Source organism: Pinus tabuliformis, chromosome 8 (assembly GCF_031772625.1).
Source record: "Pinus tabuliformis cultivar Carrire ecotype Pingquan chromosome 8, CPIR1, whole genome shotgun sequence".
NCBI lineage: Eukaryota > Viridiplantae > Streptophyta > Pinopsida > Pinales > Pinaceae > Pinus > Pinus tabuliformis.
The window spans coordinates 568,515,318-568,533,179 of NC_142294.1; the positions used below are offsets into that span (position 1 = coordinate 568,515,318).

Below are 17,862 nucleotides of genomic sequence, written 5' to 3' on the forward strand. Positions count from 1 at the left end.
AAAAGGAACACCATCGCGAATAAACCCCCAAAGACTTTTGATATTATTATTGCAAAATAGAAACTGCAACAAAGCTTGGCTTAGCTCGTTCCAAAATGATTTTATGATGAGTACATGATACAATGAGGAGCAAAATAGCTTCCTTATATAGAAAATAGAGAGATCTAGATTTCCCTGTAAGTGGAAAATGACTAGGTCCAAAGAAGTGCACAATTTTGACTTGATCCTAGAGAATAACGGCTAGTTGATGCTTGATCCGTGCCAAAATTTAATTATGTCCCTTGATCTGGAAGATGAAATTCGAGTTTGTTGATAAAGCCTTTTTTTCTGGTCCAAAGATATTATTTGAAGTTTTTTCATCAAAAAATCCCTTTTGACTTAACCACCTTGGTCCATAAGTTTTTAATAAATTGATTGTTCCTTTGATGGAGGACCTCAGAAAATTAATTTCTTTTGTACCCACGAATTTTTGAGGGATTTTTCTCCTTGGAAATGAGTCATTCAAATTCAATCTTCCTTGGGAATGTCCACTTTCTCCAAAAATTCGTTTTTCCACTTGGAGAGAATTTTTATTTCCTCTCATTTTTATTTTTTGACCATTTTCTAACTAATTTTTTTGTCATTTTTTGCCAGAAAATAAATTAAAATGACTCTAGAGGGGAATAGACATATTTTCCACCCTCAAAGTGGATCTAAAAAAATATTTCGGCAGTGGTGTCTAATTATGAGTAACCATCCACCAAAAATACTCCTAGACAACATTTATTACATCAAGATATTACATAAACATCCCATTAGAAAGGAATTTCACAATTGACACATGACCTCCTAGACACTACCAAATTCCGCGACACAAGACATATGACCTTGTATGATAAAAATACATATACTCAATAACGCTAGGACTCACATAAGACCTTGCCATCGAGCCCCACTGTAGCTTTGGGGTATGCCTGGGAGAAAAACTATACCAATTATTTGGGTTCAAAAATGGGAATAATTGGCAGAGGGTTAAAAAATCCCTAGAGTGAATCTCTTTAGCAAGAAATCTTATGCTACCTAGATGTTTTTATATGGCTTCATAGTTATACTAGAATCATTTTTACAATGAAGGCCCACAGGGCTGTAGAATTTGGGATTACAACTTTTGACAAAAATGTTAAAAGATGATGATGATTTTTGGTCGCTTAACTGCTCGAACATGATGGAATGCTTTGAAAAAATGTATGCTACGATAGGGTAGTTGACACAAAGTGGTCAACAAGGGCCGAGTTGCTTCTTGAGACAGGTGTTATCATTTCTTAAGGCAGGTGTTATCATTTCTTAAGGCAGAGTCAAACTACTATATTGTTAGAGTTGTGCCAAATTCCTTGAACTCGTTTGAGCATTGTAATTCTCTCAAGCACTTGCCTCTCATATTTATTTATGTTACAAGCATTTCTACTTTATCTGCAAAGTGTTTGACAAAAGTATTGATTGCTAACTGTTTGTTGAAATTTCTCAAAGAGTGTTGAATATAAATCATATTTTAATCCCAGATCTTTGAATATAAATCATATTTTAATCCCAGATCCCAGATAGTATTAATGAGCTTGCAAAAAGCTCTTGGATGAATCAAAGGAGCAAGAAGCATTGATCAACTTTTTGGAGAAAGATGGTCACCACTTCTCAAGAAAAATTCTCTTGTTTATTGATGCATCTACTTTTGCACCTACTTTTGCATCAATTCATACAGTGGTAGTGACTCATGGGCAATCTTCTCCTCCTATTGTTGATTTTCATACAAGAGAAGGAAGAAGTTCTTGACACTTTTGATGCCACTTCTTCTCATGCATAGTTGGCTACTCATGAGCAGTCTTCTCCTCAATTCAGTAAGCCTACTAAAAAAAATTGGTTTTAGATTGCTTCATTAGATGGGTTATACCTATGGTGGTTTTGTCATACATTGACACGACATCATCACTCCAATTGTCCTTGATATGAGACTAGTACGAACAAGGCTTGATTTTTTACACTTCATCACCAGATGTAAGCCCCTAATCTCTCAACCACTTTTGTTTGCTAGGAACCAAATCCTACATAGCCTGATGATTCATCTACGAGAGATTCGCTTGAAGTTGAATGATGAATTTAATCCTAATTAGCAAGAACCAAATCCTGCACCTTTTGTTCAACCAATTCCAGACACTTCAATATCCATGTGTTAACCATATAGGTTGATGGGGAAGTATCGGGTTATCGATGAACCCTCTGGAAGAAAGGAAATGGAACATGTTGCAGGTGAAGCTGCAACATATGTTGATGGGGAAGTGTCGGGTTGCCCCAGCGGTCTCCCAATACCCCAGGATACTCCACAAAAAATCCCAAAGCTTCGTTTTCATCTAAATTCTAAAAATTCATAAATTTAACTTGAAATGTGCAATCAAACCAGAAAATCTGGGTTTTGCTTCACGAGTACCATGAGAGAGTCTTCTCTCACGCATTCCTACTCTTTCCAAACCTCATTCACCTTACAAGGGCTTCAACTCATCAAGGCATGACGAACAGGTCAAAACCAAGCTCTCAAAGCTTCACACACAACCCAAAATCTGTGTTGCTGTAGGCGCTATGAAATATTTTCATAGCGTAGTAAAAAATCTGTAGGTGCTACGAAATATTTTTGTAGCGCTTCCAGAAACTCGTCTTTTCAGATTCCAAGAAGCCGAAACAACTCAGCCTTGCTCCCAATCGACTCTCCATGGCCCTAAGTCACTCCTTAACACCACACACGACCTCCTACGCCCTTCTTCATGGAGATTTACCTCTCTAACTCACACTTATCAAATCTGTAGGGTTTTCTTCATATGTTGGCAACTACAACGACTCAACAAGTAATGTTGGCACAACTACAAGCTACAAGCGGGTTACTCTAACCTCAGGGGAATACATAACCAACAACACATCGTGTTCTATTCAACAGGTGTGACTGCATCCAAACAATGGTGCTCTATTTTTTTCTAACAACACTCAAATTACACAGTCGCACAACAACCACTCCATCATGGGCTTCACATCACCAGACACACACGCTCAATCATCTCCAGAACGCACAGACACTTCCCTCCACGGGTTTGGAACAATTACAACACGACACCAACGTTGCATGACTAACGCACACAACAATTAAAGCTACAAGGCGTAATCTCAATCGATTCAATCGGATTATAAGGTCTCACGACTATACCCCAACAACACATCAATGACAACTACGACCACAATCTGCAGTTACAGCCTCACACACACGGGGTTATCAACCAACAACATACATAGACCACACAGTCACTCATACGCTGCACAAACTAACACACGCAACACAGCTTCACAGTCTTGACAGTCTTCAATGTATTTGACACATACATAACCAACCACAGCGCAAGAACTAACTCCAAACAGGCAAACAACATCTCAGCCTGCTCACAAGTTCTCATACACACTACCATATGCCAGTAGTGGCTATACTCACCCACGACTCGCAATCACACATTCTAAATACCTCAACATCCACTACGACAGCCATATGAAGCTACAACTTCATACACACACAGCTAGATACATATTCTCAGCCCTAAAATGCATTTAAACCAACTCATATCAATACAACCATAACACATTTCTCAACATATTTTAGATTCTTAACAAGTGTAGATAAACAACTTCAATGATAATAGACAAACAGAGGAAAATACACACACAGAGGCACATAAAGAAACTGTTCATTAATCAAATTCTGCATACATTAAGTTGGCCAGATTTTACAATGTGGGCATGTGCAGCCCAAGCCTCTCATCCTCTGCCTCTCCTCCTAGCGTTGGAGCTTCTCCACTCTACTGCTGCACTTTTGCCTCTTCTGCACACATCTGCCTACTCTCTTCTCAACCCTCATTTCTTTATAAAGAAAGCTAACATGGGTAACCAAGAGTCACAAGTGATGGTTCATTTCCCCTTCTCACAAATATGGGAAACTGAAGCTACATTAATTACATTTACATTAGGAAATATTTCCTCTCACATCCTAATGCAAATATCTATCAAAACTTTTGAAATCTCTCCCAACATCATCATGTGACATCCCATCACATTGGCAAGCCTCGGTCCAATCTTCCTCGAACTTTGTGCTCCATCTATGCACCTGCATCAGACTCCCAAGGTACAACTTATATATGACCTCCTATTCATATGCATATGGTCTTCTCATGACAACTTCTACTAGTGAGCTGTAACATGCCTCTGCAGTAACAAGTCTCCACCTTGCTACCTGATATCTCACCAAACCTTCTCCTAATTTTGGTTGCTTGCTTGGAGCATGCTCATTGATCTGTGATACTCTTTGCCTTACTAATATCTCTATCTGATCACTTTCAGCTTCAGCGTGCTTTTTTGCCATCTATCATGTCATCTTTGGAAACTGTTCTTTGATAGCAATCTCAGTATCTAAGCATGTTCAGGATCCATCTAAAATAAAAAATTGGGTTTTTTAACAAACCCATCCAAACAACTATTAAATACCATAGTCAGTTTCTAAGCACGATCAGAATCCATCTAAAATCAGAAATTGGGTTTTTTTAACTAATCCTTCCGGACAACAATTAAATATTGATTGCTGAATATTCCATATTATATCTGATCAACGGGTAAATAAGGCTATGATGATGGGCTAGAAGTAGTTAGGCAGACTCCAATTGCACTCATATGCAGTTAGGCTTCACCAAACTATTGAGAATAAACATGTCTCCAACAATTATCGGTGTTTTACATCATAATGAAAGCTATACACATTACAAACCATGTAACACCTTGACACACAACATCTTTTCGCTCCTACTACGTAACGATTGTTTCAGACAGGTTAGAGTGGCTAGCGTATCTTAATGAATTAAACTTGCTGTCAAAATTTTAAACACGGAGAAAATATTGATGAACCTCTCAAATCACCCCGACAACGCATTCATTCACTAAATTCTTGCTCTTAGAAAATTTCAAACAAACTAAAATGAAGCAAAACATAAAATGCATTCGCCTACTATGTATCAGCTGTAAACATTCAATCCATCCAACGTCTTAAAAAATAAGAAGTCTTCGAGATGCATGAAGTCAGAAATCTTACAGAAAAATTCCAAGCAGAAAAGCTTTTCAAAGGTCGTGCTATCTATTCTTTGCGCGAATAAAGGTTCTGCTCCAAAGAATCCCTGAAGCTGGCCAGACGTACAGATCGCTAAAATTTAAAGTCCTGTGAAGAGTTTAACTCCTAGCAGTGGACTGCAATAAAAAAAATCCCACTGTGTCGATCGTCGGATTCCCTCTGCAAAAGAGTTTGCAGACCTCAAAATTTGGATCACGGCCAGGACAGAGGGCAGATAATTCAGGGTCAATGTCAATTTATTGCTTCGGGGAAATAGTATGTAAAAGCGGCTACTTATCCATGTGACCGCCGCAGGATCATCATCAAACGATTGGTTTTGGCACCGTGATCTGTAAAAGAGGGCTACTTATCCATCTGATCTCCAGCACGCGTCACCGCAAATAAACTTAAGATTGCGCAGTAATCAAATGTTTGCCTATAAAGCCCGGGATATTTGAAGACAGAACCATCGATTTTGGAAAATCTCTAAGATTCGCAAGGGTCTCAAAGTTCATAACTATAGTTTCCTTTTTAGGATTGTATTAGGAAGCAATTTTAAAAATTGGCACCACTGTCGAGGCAGAAATTTCAAAAATTTGCTTTTAAAAATCTCTCTGGATAAGTCATATTTTATATTACAGAATGAATTTGGACCACGTACTTTTCAGAGTCAGTATCAATTTTATAATGTTTCGATGTTAACAGCGTAACAGCCAAATTGCTACAAAAAGGAGTTTTTCGTTTCTTTTGTCGCGCATTCAAAGAGACGAATGGTAGTGCCGAGAAATAATTCAATGTCACTTTATTGAGTTTCACCCAAACAACCAACTGGAAATAATGAGTGGCATGTGTTCAATGAAACACACAACATTAAAATAATATTGTGAAATAAAAAACATTTCCATTCCTGAAAAAAAATTATAATTTAGAAAAGTGAAGTGTAAGGAAATATTATGCGCCTTGTAAATTAGTAAGTAAAGGGAAAAAAAAGTTTGAGCAGAGGAGACTCCGCATATTTGCCAGATTTCGCGAAAAGATTTATCACCTCATTTTGGAAAAAACATGCATTTCATTAGGCCTCACATGTTTGCCAGATTTCGCGGAAAGATTTATCACCTCTTTTTGGAAAAAACATGCATTTCATTAGTCCTCACATGAAGTTTGTAAAGGACATATGTACAATATAATTGAAATTGATACACACTAGAGGAGACAAGCGGGTATCATTGACTATGATAGAGCTGGTATGTACGTGATTGGGGTGAGAGATTGGCACGTTGGTATCGATCCATTATTAAGCTTAATTTTTATGGGTTATTTATAAAGAGTTGTCTTTAGTGTGATTTTTTGGATTTTTTGGTCTTGAAATTTGGTGGGAAAATTGAGGTAAAATCTTGATTTGTTATTTAAACTAGTTTTTTGACTATATATATGGATTCAGCGCCCTAGAAAACTTTTAGGACACTCTTATTACACAAGATTACCTATCAAACTTGTGATTTCAATAAATTTATGCAGAATTTTAGAAAAATTAGACAAAAAACCCTATCGTAAAAACTTCTAAAAAATCACATCAAACACAACTCCCTATCTATAATACTATCAATCTATTAGTGGGTGTGTGGCATTTATGTCACTGGTTAAATTTAAATAAGTACAAAATCCAACGACTAACCAGCACTAACCCACATTAATAAATTGGTAACATGGTAAATATTAATAACCAGCCCCATACCCATGCCTAACCTGACAAGGACCTTAAAAGACCCACGCGGGTTGATTGGATCCTGACAGGGCCTTTAAAAGACCCACGCGGGTTGGATCATCCAATCAACCGTTCCATTCGTAATGAAGCTTCGTGATGAAGGGAAGCCCTCACCATGCCTTGTCAGATTAATGTAGAGAAGGGCAGATGTGATAGTAACATGTATGTCCATTATAATTGAAAGTGACATACACGAAAGGTAACGTGCAAGGGAGAAAGATACACCTTGGATATACATGGAGGCCTTGGATACTAGTGACACTTGGATTCAAGTTGAAGACAATGGTAGTTGAAAATATTAATATAATTGAAAGTGATATACATGAAAGGATTTATGCAAATCATGTGATAGTAACATGTATGTCCATTATAATTGAAAGTGACATACACGGAATGTAACATGCAAGGGTTCTCGAAATTAACATCGCATTATCCAGAAAGATGCACGTTGGATATACATGGAGGCCTTGGATACTAGTGAGTAAAGGTACGACACTTGGATTCAACTTAAAGAGTGATAATTGAAAATATTAATATAATTGAAAGCGATATACATGAAAGAATTTAGGCAAATTATCGCGCTATCAATACAACGCCTTAGATATTAGTGGGTAAAGATAGTAGACATGGATTTATTCAAATAAGATATGTATCTCTTAAAATCTTTTTGATTTTTTATAATTTAACTATATATATATTATAAAAAATATTTTTTAAATAATTTGAACGTTAAAATTCACAAAGGTGTACATATTTTAACTTTTTTAAATTTAAATGTTTTTTAGAAAGAAATATTTATTCTAAATTATTAGACTTATTATATCTTTATATTAATATATATGGATAGTTAGTCAAATAAAATTGACATAAAATTAATTTTAGTAAAAATAGACATTAAAATAGTTCCAGGGGTGCGGTTTGTTGGTCAATGAACACATTGTTAAGGTGTCCGTGTCGTTGTGCAGGTCACACGTCTAAACAGCGTCTTACTCGTGCGCTATGCTTAGGGGTGGTGCAGTTGCACCTAAAGGTTATAGTGGCAGTCGTCGGGGATCGACCCCATGTCACGTGAGTATGAGAGTTGGCGTGTTACCGATTCCGCCAATCATATATAAAAAAAATGGACATTAAAATATTTTATTTTTAATAGATTTTATTTCTTTTGTTATCAATAATTTTTTAAATGTCACATGTCAACTCTAGATGGAGTATGAAAGGAATTATACATTAAACATCTCCCTCATACAAGATGATAAGAAAAACCTTTTGACACAATAAGAAATTATGTACGATTGGTAGTGAAATAAGAATTTTTTTTACTTTACCCTCCACGAAAGGTGTTCACTCCAAAACTCCCACATGATGATGCTCATCCCCAAAGTAGCCACCTCCACCTGCAATCACGAGCACGAGACAACTAGATCGTTCATATACTTTCTGTGTTAGCATGAATGCGAAGGTTGTTAAGGGATATCACCTCAAGCTCAATCTACACTCACCAATGTTCACTCTGACACTTAATTATTATTACAATTTGGCCCTAGAGCATTCCCCAACCATGATGAAACCTATTTCAGTTTTATGGTTAGCTAGATTTAGACGTTGTGTGTTTTTGGATGGACATCCAACTCTGTATGTTGTTTGGGTGAGTTTCCGTTGGTTTTCCTTGTTTCGTAGTTGCATTTCTAATTCCTATAATCACCCCCCTCTAGTTAAAGCAATAGAGTGCCCTTCTGACTCTATCAACCCAAGTTCTCCTCCTCTCAATTCACTTCCTAGTTTTCAGAATCATTGTCTTCCAAATTGTTGGTTGGCCCAACCCTCCCATCCCTTTTCTCTGTGTTCTTTTGGTCAATGGTTAGCATTGGGTTCAATTTCTCAAAGTCTCACTCCCCCTTGCAAGTTATCTCCTTATTCTTCATGTCTCCAGTGAGCTCTTTATCATACCACATCCTAACTCTTCTTAAGGTCGTCATAGATGTCATGGGAGAAGGGAGCATCTCCAATTGAGGGCTCAAGTTAACGTTGAAGCCTATGCTACTTGATATTGGGTGCACACATCTAGTGTTGCAAGGGACAAATTTGATGTGGTATATCAAGAGGCTAGGGTGGAACAATGTATCCAATCTTATGCAAAGGTAAAGGAAAATATTGATCACTAGATACCATACCTAGGAAACACTTGTTAGGCAGACCCAACATATATGAACTATCAATCACTATTGGAAAATTGAAACCATAAAGGACAAGGTCCTGGTGGAAATAAGTGAAGCACAACAAGAGATTCTACTCGACATAGATGCCTTGTAACTACAACTAACAAAACTAGACAAAAAATTATCTATTCTTGCTAGGAAAGTTGTAGATTTGGACTCCCCTGCAAGTGATGAAGAGGAAGGTGATCCTATAGCCATTCAAGTGGACTCACCCTGAACATAATTGGTCAAGATGTTTATTTTGATTTTTTTGTATCTAAGCAAGCAAATTGGTCTAGTTAAAAGATTTAGTTCTAGCTTAACTAGTAGATTTCTAAATAGATCTAAGTACTTTGTTTTATATAATACTATCATAAAAATTGGAGTGATAAATTTGGAAAAAAATCTTCACCTCTCCTATTGGTATGGTTTCTCAAGTGGTAGCCAAGAGTTACAAGAATGCCATCATTTGCTTAAATAAATACTAAATCATTCCTAACTTATTAAAAAAAAACTTACTTTATAAAAGCATCTTAATTTAAAATGGACATCTAAATATTTTATTTTAACCAACATTAAAATATTTTTTGCTACTAATATTTTTTCCAGAACCTCCCATTAGGAGAATTGACCTTGTGACCTCCCATTATCAAGGTGCTTCAGTGACAAGAACTCAACCAATTGAGCTAACTCTCAAAGCTATGTCAAATCCAAATTGAGCATAGAAGGAATTATACATTTCCCTCGAAGTAAATTATAGTGTGTTTGTGTGTAGGAATATTGAATTATTTTATTATGCCAAGAGGCACTAAAAAAATTCAATGTTGGTCATAAATAAAAACAGGTAAATTTCCACCTTAATTTTATATCAACTTTATATAGAGAGATAAAGTAACTGAAAGTATAAAAAAATACTTTTAAGTATGAGGGAAATATGTAATTCCTTCACTATTTAATATGGAGTTGGCACATGACATGTAAAAATAATATTATTGATATTGCATGATGTGTAATTTGTTGTATGTTCAATTGACATAATATTTAAAACAAAAATATATTAATAATCGTGTCAATCACAAACAACATAATTTTATATCAACTTTATATAGAGAGAAAAACAAAATAATCTAAATTTGAAAAAAAAAAAAAAAAAAATCTTATATTTTCACTTTCAAATGATAAGAGGGGCAATTTATTCCATTTTTAATATAGAATTTATATATAATATTTAAAAATATATTGATAACACAAAAAGTTTAATGTGAGTTAGAAATCAAATATTTGGATATGCATGTTAAATCAAAGATATTAACATTTATTATATAGAGAGAAATAGTGAGAGAGTTCTTATTTTATTAATAGATTCTTCATAGTTCATGATATGACATAAATTTGTAATTCTTTCCATCTTTGATATATAGTTGACATGTAACATGTCATATATATATATAGAGAGAGAGAGAGAGAGGGGTTTGTACTTCCTAATATGACGAGGCATATATTAACATTTTAATGTGGAGAATAAAAATAAAAATCAACTATGTATATATTAACTCTAACTCATGTATATTAACCTAATAAGAGCCGAGATGAATCAAATCTCTAGAGATGTAAACTTTCCCTTAAATTTTACACTCAAAAATAGCTTTGCATCTTGAGAGGTTTAATCCCTCTAATCTAGAATTAAAATCTATCTATACTAATTTATAGCCCACATTGAAATTTTTTATATTATTAATATTTTTTTAAATATTATATATCAACTTTATATTAAATATAGCAAAAATTACACTTCATTTTTATATTAGTATATGGCCGACGTTGAAATTTTTTATATTATTAATATTTTTAAATATTATATATTAAATATAGCAAAAATTACACTTCATTTTTATATTAAATATAAAATAGTTATATAAAAAAATTACTTTCACACTATACCTATTTTATTTTATTTTATTTATAATCAATATTAAAATATTTTAGTATTAATAATATTTATTTTAAATAACATACGTGAACTCCATATTTTACATCTCTTTATTAAAATGTCAAAACAATAAACATTTTAGTTTTAATAAATATATTACAAGTTTTATATATAAATAAAACTTTATCGATAAGTTTCTATATACCTTTCTACAATATATTATAAATTTTATATATCTATATAAATAAAGGATTTAAGATAAGTTGCACTAATTTTATATTTTGATATAAATAGAGAATTTTAATAATCTTAATGGGACTTAGAATGGGTTATCTTTCCTTATTAAAGTTTTTATATTTTGATATAAATAGAGAATTTTAATAATCTTAATTGGACTTTGGGTTATCTTTCTTTATCAAAGTTCTTTAATTTATGTTGCATCCTCATTTCCTAATAGTGTTTTTAAATAAGTAAGCTTGTCCCAAAAAAAGTTGGTTCGTTTGACATGATTGAATTTATATATACGTCTCAATTTTTTTGGGGAGAGGACTTGGTATTGGGTTAGTTTGCCATTAACATAATTAATAAAGGATTTATAATTTTGTAATTTGTGTGTTTATGGTATTTATTTATGGTATTGTATGGTAATGGTTTAGGATATTTTATTGTAAGATGTTTTATGATATGTTCACCGAGTTTTGGATAGACTATAATTGAGTGTTATATTAAGGCACTCTTAGATGTTAAGTCACCAGTTCAATTCTATCTTATTCTCGTTATTTTTGGACATGACCATGATGTGGTCTCACCGGCCAAACTTACCAAAAAAAAGGATGTCTTATGGTATAGGCTTTAGCATCGAGATTCGGCATCTTAGCCTCTATATGCACAAGTGACTAATGTTTTCCTAAGTGTATAATTATGCCAATAAGGCTTCCATAATTTTAATTTAATTATCAATAATTATTAGGCGGATGGTAGAGATTTAACCTCCATAAAATATTTTAGAATATTCTTTAGAATACACAAATCAAAAGTTGGAATTTATTTCCAAAGCAATTATGCATTTTTTTCTCTCTTTTAATTAAATTCATCAATTAAAAAAATAATGTGAATAAGTGTCATATGTAATGAGTTATGGTTTTGGGGGCATGTGGTATTGATAAGCCATGGTATTCTAACAAACTCTATTTACACATTAAGAATATCCATGATAAAGTAGAGGTGAATCTCCATAATTAAGAATCTTGTTACATATTTTTTTAAATGTATATATGTTTAGCTTATATATTAATTCTTTTATCGTTAATGATAATAATAATTATCTTAAATCAAGTTATGATTTAGTTAATTGATATGATTTTTAAAATTTTAGCAATTTGAGATATATGAAGAAGTGTTTTGATACTTATTATGAATTGATGCTTATCTATCTTTACCAACCATTTAATTTATATATGGCTTCTCTATTGTAAGTCTAAAAAACCAAACAAGAAAAAGTTCATTGTTGAATACTCCTATCTCTATATTGTAGTATAACAATTTAGTTATTGAATAATATAATGAGTGTATTTTAGTATGTGGATTTTCTTTCCAAAAAAATCCAAAAATATTATATTATTAATAATTTATTGTTTATTTCATTTATTTGCAACATTTTTGTTTTAAGTTTGTAGATATTCTTCTCTAAAAAAAAATATGGTAAAAAAATATATTCATCTCCTCTATTTCTTTTCACTTAGGAATATTAATATTTTATCACTATATAAATATGGTAAAAAAAACCATTTAACCCTTCTTTTTTCAAAAATGATAAGCTTTAAATTTATTGATTTTCCCCTTAAGGGACCTCAAACCTTAAATGAGCTTCCTTCGGATACATTATCTCTAAACAAATTCTACAATACAAAGTCATATTCTCGTAATCCAATTCTGAAGTCATCATTTATCGAATGAACTTTTGCTTAAGTTAATTTATACATGTAATATTTATCTTATTGTTTTTTAATCATTCTTAAAGAATTTGCCGAAAAAGAAATCGCATTTAAAATTCTCAATTCTCATAACTCAACTATGAATAAATAAAAAAACTTCAATAATTATAAGATGAAACTTAAAATTAACTTTAAAACACTGATCTAAAGAAACAAACTATGTCCCACCCATAAACCTCCTTAAATGGATTTCCTATTATCTAGTGTACTTTTATTTGCAATAGGAGTGTATACGTGTTCATGCATGTTGCCCCCCTTAAAAAAATAGATATGTTTACTTACAAATAAGCTAGGATATTAAAAATAGGCATTCAACATAGGAAATTTAAAAAGATGGGTACTATATTTAGCATATAAAAAATTTAGAAATAATTAATGAGTATGAAATCTTAGTAAAAGGATTTGGGATATGATTTTTTCATATAAAAGTTTAATAAGATGATGTAAAATAGTTTATTTTAGGCTTTTATTTATTTTTGAAATTTAGAATGAAAAATTGAAGAAATCAGTTTATAGGTTTTAGTATAGTGGTAAATTTTAATTTGCAAATTTAGGGATTGAAATTTTTTAAAGGTATTTTGAGGTATTAAATGGAAATTTTTGAAGTCAAAATTTTGTTAACATAGATCAAAGGTCTTCAATGTTCTTTTACATATCGATACATTTTCAACAATGTGAAAAATCACTTCAATTGAAGTTCATATGCAAAAGTTATGTCTTATAAGTTGAACTACATTATTGACCACCATGGTACCAAATAGATGCCATATCAGCCTCCACTATTCATACATGTGTGTCTAGACATGCGTGGACTTCTAAGAAATTTTAGAAGGTCCAAAACCTAACACTAATTTAGGGTTCATGCATGCAAAAACATTAACCCTAAATGATTATCAAGATATGTTAAATACTAGCCGACTAGGAGGAAAGTGGATTCCATTATTTTATCATTGTACTTGTTCCATAGTTGAGTAGAGAATCTAGGAGTGGGATTTGAGAGTGTAATATAGGAGGAATAAGATTATGTAGCAATCATTCTAGTCATAGTGTCAAAGGAAAGATCTTAGTGAGAGTCATTTTCTTTGTATTTGAATTTTCTTAAATGAAGAAAAAAGAGTAGAGCATATGCCTCACTTTCTAGCTATGTTTTCTCTAGTATTAGGACTCCTAGGGTACATCTTTTGTTCATGTGCGTGGATGGTGTGTTCATTTGCTTATTCTCTCCTTTTCAATTATTTCCATAAATTTGAGTAATAAGCTAGTGATAATCAATCTATCTAAGTAAATAAACCTACATAGTAAAATACTTCAAAATATTACAAGATTTTTTTTTACAAATTCTTCCGCTGGAATAGCCATGGTAGGTATACATGATATGTGTCATAACAATTTTCTTTGGGGTTTTTGTTGGAAGTTGCAAGATCCAATAACTGGTTTAAGAAGAAGACCACAAAACTCAAGTCATGGTGGATAAGTCAAGTCATAACAACCCTTGGGATGCAACAAAAGAGAGATTTGTGAGGTTTAAGGAACAAATTATTGATGTCTCTCACAACATGTCCCTTCTCACAACGGCCTTAGAAAACAAGTTTGGACCTTTTAGGGAGGTCGATGGCTCTAACTAAGAAGTTGGATCAGACGAAAAATCGAGAGACAAAAAGACCATGAAAAGGAGTTGAAAAAAAACCCAAGAAATAGCAAGCAAGTTCCAATGTCATGTTTCATTTACAACCCCTATTTAAAATTGAAGCGAAAGTGGACATCAAAGCACACTTATGTGAGATATATGTTGTTAATTTGAATCATTTGTTGCAATAAGTAAAAATGTATTTCAATGTCCATAACATAGATGAAGAGCAGAAATCATTTGCTAACTGAATATAGAGGATAATGCATTAACCTAGTGAGAAATCCACATAGAGACACTTAGGCTAGAGGGTGTTCCACCACTGACTAGGTGGGATGTTTTTAAAACCATCATCAAGTCCCAATTCTACCTTGTTGGGCATGTAGAATACCAATGGATCCATTGGCATCACTTTAGGTAGAGGAAAGGATAAAATGTGCAAGAGTACATCGCCAAATTTGGAAAGATGGTTATAATGTGGGTATCACTCCCAAGAACCCAAATGTACTTCTCATATTTAGAGGGTCTCTATAATCATTTGTAAAAGCAAGTGATGCTCTTCAAACTAGTGACCCTTAATGAGGCCCGTGTGCAAGCATAATAGCTAGATGACATATGCCATAAGAAAGGATAACCAAGTGGCTTTAAATAGAAAGACTAGAAAGATGCTTCCAAGGAGAGGAAGAAGAAGTGGAAAGAAAATATTACAAAATGAAATTTAGTGCACATTACTGCAAGGATATAAACAATCATTGCAACCATTGTAACATTGATGGTCACATTGAAGATAAGTGTTCGAAGCCACATCCAAAAATGAATCTAATGAACAGGAAGAAGGATGCAAATAAGAAGAAATTTCTAACCGTTATTCAAGCAACCTAGTAGAGAGCAACTCGAATGTGGATGACAAGATTATCTGCACCTTAGTGCAAAAGGAGATGAATATGAGTATCATTCCTCACAAGGAAAAGAAGGGAATGACAAAACTCTTCCATATTAAGATCAGGTCAAAAAGACCATGGTAGATGCTTTATTCAATTATGGTTCAAAGGCCATCCTCATAATAGTTTATATGGTTAGCAAGCTTGCATTGGAAGTTCATGATCATCATAGCCCATGTCCATTGGGATGGGTAAACAAGGACGTAGAGCTCAACATCACAAAACAAAGTAACATCAAAACTACTCTAACTATAAAATTTATTAATGAAGTGGAGTTAGATGTAGTAACCATTGATGTGTGTGGTGTAGTGTTTGGAACCCCTTATAGGTATATGAGGGATGTAATCTTCATGAGGATAGGAAACTAATACCACTTGATTAAGGATGAAAAATATTTCATTAATTCACACAAAGGTTAGTCATAAATCTCTCTAGTAAGTGTCAACCGAGCCCAAAAGTTTATTAATTATAGTAAGAAGTATGTATTGCTTTTCTCAATAAAGAATCATGAGTGATGAACCCATAAGAGTAAAGGTAAAAGTAGGAAGTCAGTGGCAGGAGTTGCTGTAGGTGTATAGAGGAGTTTTCCAAGAGCCTATAAGTTTACCACCTAAGGGGGAAGTGGAGCATGAGATGCAGTTGTTTTATGACTCCCCTTACCAAATATTTGGTTTGAGTATGCAGGTTTTTGTTGTTTGAAATCATGTTATCGATATATGGCTTTCAGAAATAATTGTTGAAAATAGCAACAAGAAATGCTAAAAATAGCATTGCTATAAATAGAATTTCATGATATACTCCAACTCTGTTGGAAATAGAAAAAAATAGAAATGCTAAAAATAACATTGCTATAAATAGCATTTTGAGATAGATTCCAATTTTAATTAGTCCCTGAATTAAAATTGAGAAGTAAAATTCGAATTTAGTCTCACTAGTTGTTTGAAAAATAATTAATTAATTCATCTTGAGTTAATTAGTTGTAGAAAATCAAACATGAAGTCTATGTGAAGACATGCAATAGTTATCCCTTTGATTGAGGAAGTTATCCCTTAATTAAGGAGATAAGGATGAGTTGTATTTGAGTTGTAATTAGTTAGCTCAGTTAACTGAATTAAGTCTAGTTAGATTAGTTCCAAACAGTTTGTGGAACTGATTGTGAGTTCAGTCAGTTAATGCATGCATGCAACTAGTGTTCTCCAGATAACTGAATATTCTCTCATAAATAACTCATGCATGTCAGTTCAGAGAAAGACCCAATTGAGATTAAAGGAAGGGACAATGTACTGTCAGTTGGAGGAATTTTCCTATATAGGAAACTCATCGATGCAGAAGGAATTAACTCCTTCAGGATTGCGCAATTATTTCAGAGGTCAGTGTTGTGTGTGAGGTGAGAATCACACAGGTTGCAGCTGGAGGACCCAGGAGAAACTGCGCAAGGAAATAAGAGGCTTGGAGGACTGAAGGAAGGCATATGTGTTGTCTATTCTGTCTATGAGCAGCAGTGAGGGATTGTACTGAGAGTTGGATAGCTTGTGAGCTAAAGCTTTGTGTAATCCTGAGATATTTCCACTTGTATGATAAAACAAATCGCGGGGTTTTTAGTTGAGACTTTCCCCTGAGTATTCTTCTGTGTTTCATGTGTATGATTTCTTCTTCTCTGTTATATGTGTTCTGTTTGATCTTGCTCAAAATCAATTAAGCTTCCGCAAGTTTGTTTGTTGAAGTAGATCAAGTATTTTGCTTTAGTATATTGCATTATCAGGTGATCTACAGTGAGAATTTCTACATGGTATCAGAACAAAGTTTATCAAAGGCAAGTTTATCAGAGCAAAGTTTATCGGAGCAGTGAACAATATACGAAGAAGAGAATTCAAAATAAAAAATAAAAAATAAAATTGGGCCGCGAGTTTGCAAAGCAAATCTGAAAATTTTTGTGCAAAATTTTCAGAAACAAATAGCAGATATGGATTCCTTGCGAAAAAATACCCAAATTCAAAAAAAAAATCGGTTGAATCGGAGTTCGGATGAGGGAGATATCGCTGATTTAAAATCAGCTCTTTTTCCAGAAAATTTCGTGACGGCGGGAAAGATGAAACAGATTGGTGTGCTAGCCAAGAACCTGTATGCACTTGAGGTACAAGATGCATGCAAAGCCTTGAGGAGCAAGACAAATGTTGGAGACTTGGTGGTTGAGAGGGAGAGTACATTACCTCTCAACATGCAGCACCAGAAGAAGTCTCAGACAATTGTGG

At 33.5% G+C, this 17,862-nt stretch overlaps 1 protein-coding gene across 5 annotated transcripts in view; it reads right to left on the minus strand.

Annotated features, from left to right (window-relative positions):
* LOC149236731 (SPX domain-containing membrane protein OsI_17046-like) overlaps positions 1–17,862 on the minus strand; it is a 396,789-nt gene that overhangs the window by 305,715 nt on the left and 73,212 nt on the right. Inside the window, exon 1 of one of the 5 annotated variants that reach the window (XM_089372476.1) lies at positions 5,144–5,714. The exons of 3 other annotated variants lie outside the window; for them this stretch is intronic. The gene's annotated coding sequence lies outside the window, so the exon portion shown is untranslated. Of the gene's footprint in view, positions 1–5,143; positions 5,715–17,862 lie in introns of those variants that run through there. One more of the 5 variants, XM_089372473.1, reaches the window with a different exon arrangement.